General features: G+C 42.1%; 2 pseudogenes; both read left to right on the top strand.

Moving 5' to 3' along the window:
- Positions 1 to 1480: 1480 nt before the first annotated feature.
- LOC101576238 lies at positions 1481 to 1920 on the top strand (annotated as a pseudogene).
- A 2886-nt stretch (positions 1921 to 4806) lies between these two features.
- LOC111817764 lies at positions 4807 to 7327 on the top strand (annotated as a pseudogene).
- The last annotated feature ends 35 nt before the right edge of the window (positions 7328 to 7362 follow it).

Here is a 7362-nt window from a genome sequence, read left to right as displayed (position 1 = left end):
TTGAATTCGTGATCTTCCTGCATCATCCTCCCAAGCACTGGTATTACTGGGATCACTTGGGAAAGTGCTGCCATGCCTGGCTGGAAAGAAAGTTTTGAATGAATGGTATTTTAACTGTCTCCTTTTATTTTTTATTTTTTTATGTATTTAGTACAGGGTCTACAGGGTCTCACTATGTAGATCGGACTCCTAGTGATCCTCCTGTTTACACACTTCCAAGTGCTGGGATTACAAGGTTGCACCAACACACCCAGTCTCTAGTGCTGTCTCAGAATGCATGGGGGGGGGGAGCCAGAACGGCAGGCCTGGGGATCAAACCCTGGCCCCTGCATCTGCCTAAGTAGGTGCTTTAATTCACTGAGTTATTTGGCCAGCCCAAAACGTCATTTTTTAAAAAAAATCTGTGTATTTGGTACAGGGTCTCACTATGCAGATCTCCTGCTTTCAGCCTCGCCAGCACTGGGACTACAGGCATGCATCACCACACCTGGACTTTGCTCAGCACACCTCAGGGGCGGGGTGGGGCGTGCATGGCATATGGGACCGGGGATCAAACCCTAGTCCCTGTACTTGGCAAAGCAGGCGCTTTGTCCACTGAACTATCTCGCCGGCTTAAGTCTCTCTCTCTCTCTCTCTCTCTCTCTCTCTCTCTCTCTCTCTCTCTCTCTCTCTTTTTGTCTATGGCCATACCACCCTAAACACACCGGATCTTGTCTGATCTCTTCTTAATGTTGTAACTTTTCAATGGCTGTTTTAGTCTTTAAAGAAAAGGTGTTACTTGAAAAAGATTAATGCCTACTTAAACCCTACTCCTGTTTGTACCTCATTTACATTTTGGAAGCAAGACTATATCCAGCAAATTTATCTTAATTCTAGATTCTCCATTCTGTAGGCCACATGTGATTCTTTAACAATGAAATACAAGATAGCTTGTTATGTTGTCAAAATTATTATTTCCCTAGGTCAGATACACAGATCATAAAGATAGAAATGCATTATATTTTTATAGAAAATGGTATTTGCATTTATTTTTCCTCTTAAAATTCATAAAAGTATAAGAATATAAATGTCCCTTCAGAAGCCTCATGTCTAAATCAGGTGTGGTGGCGGTGCACCCGTAATCCCAGCACTCGGGAGGCTGAGGCAGCAGGACTGCCACAAATTCAAAGTCAGTCTGGACCATATGGTGCATTCAATAGCCTAAACTAACTACATAATGAAAACTTATCTCAAACAAACAAAGCCTCATGTTCTCATACTGCAACACTGAAATATGTTTAAAATCACTTTTTAGAAAATTGGATAAACCACACAGTTGCCATATAAAGGCTCAAGCAGGGTCCCCTGTCAGAAGAGATGGCACGTGGCAAAGTGCACCGTGCCATCAGGACTGCACATTATGTATTCCTACACTTGGGAACATCTTTGGAAACTTAATTTTAAACACTATTGCAGAGCTCTAGAGCCTGCACTAGTGACCATGCCATCTAAGGACCCACTGCAGTCCCTGCAACTCTTCGATTGCAAGAAGACAACCACAGCCGTGGCACACTGCAAGTGGGGCAATGGCCTCATCAAGGTGAACGAGCGTCCTCTGGAGATGATCAAACTGCGCACGCTGTAATATAAGTTATTGGAGTGTGTTCTGCTTCTGGGCAAGGAGCAGTTTGTTGCTGTTGACATCCGTTTTTGTGTGAAGGGTGGTGGTCGTGTTGCCCAAATTTATGCTATCCGTCAGTCCATCTCCAAAGCCCTGGTGGCCTATTACCATAAATATGTTGATGAGGCTTCCAAGAAAGAGATCAAAGATATTCTCATCCAGTACAACCGGACTCTGTTGGTAGCTGACCCCGTCGCTGCAAATCCAAAAAGTTTGGAGGTCCTGGTACCTGTGCTCATTACCAGAAATCCTACCGATAAGCTTGCCATAAGAATCACCATTGGCCTTTGTAATAAACAGGGAATTTTGAGGTTGCAAAGACAAAGGAAAAACACTATTGCAATTGGGGTTACATGAAGTTGCCATCAATTCTTCCATCTGATCCTGGGACTTTTCTGAAAGCAAGAAGGGGCCTTCTCCAGTATGAGTATTTACCTCTGAGAGATAGAAAAATACCTGTTTTGGTAAAGCATTTTTCATTTACTGGAAGTTATGAGTAATAAAGCAGTCTGACCTGAAAGATGAAGGCCCAGCCCTTGCAAAAGCAGTGGAGCCCTGCCAGCTGCAGGCTTCCTGCCTGGCATTTAGAAGCAGCAATAGGGAATGAAAGGAGCCTCTCATCACAGGAAGAGCTTTGAGAAGAGACAAAACTCCAATTGTATTCAATTCTGTATTTAAAAAGTGTAATATGGACAAAGGAGAGTGATGAGGCTTGAAAACACATCCAACAAGGCCTCCTACATTCAGGTGTGATAACTGATGTTTAGGCCCTATGCAATTACTTCTGGTAACTATGGCAACCAGGGTATTGACTATGTTGTGCTGAATTTCCGCAGTATTGTGCATTTTAATTAGTATGGGGCATAGGTAGAGAATTTTGCACTGAGTGTATTTCATGAAGCATTCACTTGCAAGCCTGCCAAGGGCTTTGTCAACTATGAGGATGCAGAGACCATCTTTCTGTACTTTTATTTGTAGCCAGTTATGTGACATTTGGAACACTGCAATGACCATCTAATGGGCACCCCTACATCTATCCTTGCTTCACTGTGCATCTAACTCAACATAGCAGGCAGAGTGATCCTGCGTAAGGGCACTCAAATGTCATCAGTGTGCCTCCCTAGCTTCAGTGACTTGCCAGCGAATTTACAACATGCTAAATCCTTATCATGACCAACAAGAGCCCTAATGAACTCTGGCCACTTTGATGTTATCCCTGTCCTTCCTCCTGTTTATTGCACCTTAGCTGTGGTGAACTCTTGCCCTCCCTTGATTGTATCAGCCACTCTCCAAACTTGAAGGCCCTGTAACTTGTTGTACTTGGAAGAGTGATTTTTAAATTAGAGTCTTGAGGTCACAAGCAATGTAAAAGTAAAACCCTATTGTTTTAGAGGAAAATGGCACTGTGAAAAAGAGCTATTGTCTATACTTGCAAAATGCTATGAAAGGGCTGGCCAGACAGCTCAGTGGATTAAAGCGCCTGCTTCAGCAGATGCAGGGACTAGGGTTCGATCCCCAGTTCTACATGCCCTGCTGGACAGGGGTGGGGCTCGCTGAGACTGCCATTGAGACTAGGCATGGTAGTGCATGCCTGTAATCCCAGCACTTTGGAAGGCTGAAAACAGAAGGATCACTACAAGCCTGATCTGTGTAGTGAGACCCTGTGACGCTGTACTAAATACATTTAAAAAACGCTATGCTGTCTCTCGTTCCAAAACTCACTAAGTTGATATGAAATGAGGAAGACTGTACAAATTTTATTTTGTGGCAAACAAAGGATTTTCCTTTTCAAGTGTGTTTATTTATCTGCAAATTCAGTTTGCAAGATTCTCCTGAGGGGATCTGATTGACCTTGTCAGATACAAAAGTTACATTTCTTGTTATATAGGTCTTGCTTTATCTTGGTCTTAATTATCCAGCAGAAAAGTATAAAAACAAGGTATAAAAAATAAAGCCATATTAAATGCTGAACTGTAAAAGGCTCAAGTCAACAACTTCTGACGTTGCCAGTCCTATGGATAACCCACTACTATTATGCACTACTGGACTATATTGGATTATTTTGCTGAATTCATGCACCTACAATATTTAAATGGCAATGGAATACCCATATCTGACAAAACTACACAATAAAAGGGGGATATAAATGAAGGACCATTTTGTATCTGTATATACAAAATAGTTAGGATAGATATACAGCTACTTTCTTTTAATTCAATGAGAAGAAAGATTTGTACTAATAGTGTTTGAACAGAATATCATGTCTGCATCTTGTACTATGAATAACCACTACAAAGACAACAATATGCAATGTATTAATTATTGAATCTTTCCTACTAATCGGATTTGAAACTGCCTCATTGCTATTTCTCAATAAAATTAATAAAAAAGTAATAGCACAGAATAAAAAAAAATTGTCATTTAACTCCTCACCTCCATACCCAAAATGGAAACACCAACAGTGACTTGAACTAATCAAACTTGCTCTCCATGTGCTGTGTGTGCTCCTCATGACCACTGCATAGTTTTTAGAATCATTCCAAGTCATCTGAAACCACAGTTTGTGAAACTTTTGAGTTTTAGATGACTTTGCAAGTTCCTATTTGAAAGATTCACATCTTGCATCACAGTAAGCAGCCCAGAGAAGCCACAGGGAGAAAAGACATCAAAATAGAATTCAAATTCTTGAATTCAAATACTCAATGATCTCAAGCTTATTTCTTCAGCCATTTGCAAACATAAACATATTTTCGTTTCATGCACCTTTTTATTATTAATTTATTGAGAAACAAATAGCAATGAGACAGATTCAAAACAGGGTAGCAGGACAGTTCAATAATTAATACAGGGGCCAGGGAGATGGCTCATTAGAATAAGCACCTCCCTGGCAAGCGCAAGGGTCTGAGTTCAATCCCCAGTTCTGCCAAAAAAAAAGAAAGAAAAACAAATAATTAATACATTGCATATTCTTGTCTTCATAGTGGTTATTCATAGTACAAGATGCAGCAGACATGATATCCTGTCCGAACACTATTAGTACAAATCTTTCTTCTCATTGAATTAAGAGAAAGTAGCTGTATATCTATCCTATTTTGTATATACAGATACAAAATGGTCCATTTATGTCCCTTTTTTGTGTAGTTTTGTCAGAAATGGGTATTCCATTGCAATTTAAATATTGTAGGTGTGTGATCATGCACCTTTTGGGGAAGTATCCTGACAGGCAAAGTAGATGGATAGGGCTTCAGACTCCAGTAACACAAGCTTGGAGAGTCAGGAGAAAAGATTGATAGAGAAGGAAAATGTGTGGGTTTGCAGATAACCTGGAAGTAAACTTTGTAAAGTGATAAAAAACAACAACTATTTTCAATTTATTATTAGGTAAATAGGTGTTGGCAGATCCAAAGGCTGAGGTGAAGGACTTACCTTGACAGATTATTGCCATTTGCACTAAAGCAGAATTTGAGCTATAAATCTAAGCAAACTCTTCAGAACATAGATAGTCCTACCATCAGAAATGAAATGTCACCGAGTTTATGAAGAACTCATGCAAAGAGAAAAAAAATATATACAGCTCCTTCAACTCTGCAAGAGGGCTCTAAACCAAATTTGAACTGTAGGATGACTTCTATGGGGGCTGGGGAGACAGCTCTGTGGCATTAGTGCCTGCCTGGCAAATGTAAAGTCCTGAGTTTAACCCCTGGTACCCCTCCCCCAAAATGGATGAGTTCTAGGGTAACTTTTGTGATCCAGGACAGATGTGCAAAAAAGCAAGGGGGAGAGATCGAAACTCTGGTCACTTGAGGTCACAGCCTGCAGACATATTGTACTTTGTCCTCCATCTCCAAAACAGCATTGCTCAGAAATCAGTACTGAGCCAGCCCTGGGCTGTGGATGGGAGGAAGAAAATCAGAGATCAGTGTGAGCTGGGCTATTTGTGGACTGTGTAGCTTGGGCAAGTCTCTGCAGCTCTGCAAACCTGTTTCCTCATCTGTAAAGTCTTCAGATGAGCTCATTTTTAGACCTCTAAGAAGGATCAAACGAGAGCCTATTTATGAGTAGTTCTCAAGTTCTGAGTGCATCTGTATGACCTTAAGGCATGCTTCAGCCTTGGCCCTTGGTACCAGTGGGCTTCTTCTCTTTGCTCTTCTGCCTCCTTCTCTTTTCTTGTTTTATTTCAGACAAATTCTTACTGTGAGAACTTGAACTGACCATGTAGCTTCAGGTGGCCTGGAACTCACAGCAATCCTCCTCCTGCCTCAGCCTTCTGAGTGCTGAGTTTACAGGCAATCCAGCATGCCCAGCCTGAAAGGTTCGAATATGTAGCTACTTTGGTGAACCACAGACCTATTGCTGAGGCAGTGCTCCACAAAGTAGCCTCAAGGATCACCTGAGGACTGTGCCAAAATGCAGATTTCGACTGAGCAGTTGAGAGCCTACGGGCCTGCATTTCTAGCAGGCTCTCAGTTATGTGGAGCTGCTCTCAGTTGGGTGAGCACGGCACCACCGAGCAACTGAAACCAGCTCCATGTTTTCACCATGAAAGATAATTACATTGACTTCCCTGGACCCTGAAAAGGCATTACAGCATCCCTATGATAAACATCACCAGATGAGGGCCTGCAAGTTTCCTTATTATCTTATTAAGTGTAGAAAGAATCATCCTGTTGCAAACAAGTTGGCTACCCATCCCTTCAATGCTCACCATCAGGTTCCTGGGGCCGAAATCAGTCACATATCTCAAGCTGTGACGACTAGTTGTATTGAGTGGGACCGGTCAAGCAACAGGCTCTGGCTGAGAGCACATTGCAGGGCTCCCCGTGCAACAAAGAGGTGATTTATGGAAACAAACTAACTCATTTTTCTGGGACACAGCCAGCGTCCCTTGTAACAACAGTCCTGCTAGTAACATAATTACAAAACATCAGGGTATCCTGGCTCTGGGCAGGTGAGCTCCCAAAGCCCTGTCATATGTACTGCCAGTGAAAAGCAGCCCAGCTGCACAGCAACTGAGCATCTTTCTCAAATGCCTAGAAGTCCCTAGAAGACTCTGCTTCTTCCTGCTACCCGAGCTCATTTTTTCTCATCTGAGAGTAATAAAAAGTGTCTGTGACTCTCAAACCGACAAGTACCTTTCCCCCCCTCCACTCTTTAAGTCCTCACTAATGTAAGAGCCCCCATATTCAAATCTTTGGACTACTCTGGTTTTGTTCAGAATCTTCAGGCCATGTCACCGCCTGAGTATTTCCAACATAGGTTAGATCTGTTTTACTTATCTCCCCACATTCCAGCCAGGAAGTGTACAAGCTGTCCAATAAGGTGTAGAGTAGGTAGGGATGAAGACTGGAGTGAAGACAGGAGAGACGTGTTTTCCATCTGCGTGTGACATCTGATGAAACTTCAGGACTTTCATGTGCGAAGGAACTGGTGACTGCCCTGGGATGTGGGGATAATGGTTTGTATTTCTACAACACTGCAGGCTCTGGCTATCCTAGCACCTTATGGTCCCTTCTAAAGAGACTTCATAATCTCCAGAGACCTGTCTTTGTGGGAGTTTTTTATTATTGTTCTTGCTGTGTTTTTGTCCTCTAGTGTAATAGACTGAACCCAGGCCTTTGTGCTTATTAAGCACATGCTGTATAACTGACTTCCACCTCCAGCCTTTCAAGACCATTTTTATTTTCAGCTTTAGTTTGATTGGG

This window comes from Octodon degus, unplaced genomic scaffold, assembly GCF_000260255.1.
Source record: "Octodon degus isolate 3935 unplaced genomic scaffold, OctDeg1.0 scaffold00069, whole genome shotgun sequence".
Lineage (NCBI taxonomy): Eukaryota > Metazoa > Chordata > Mammalia > Rodentia > Octodontidae > Octodon > Octodon degus.
Note: the sequence above shows the minus strand (reverse complement) of the source record. Positions and strands in the feature narration are given on the sequence as shown.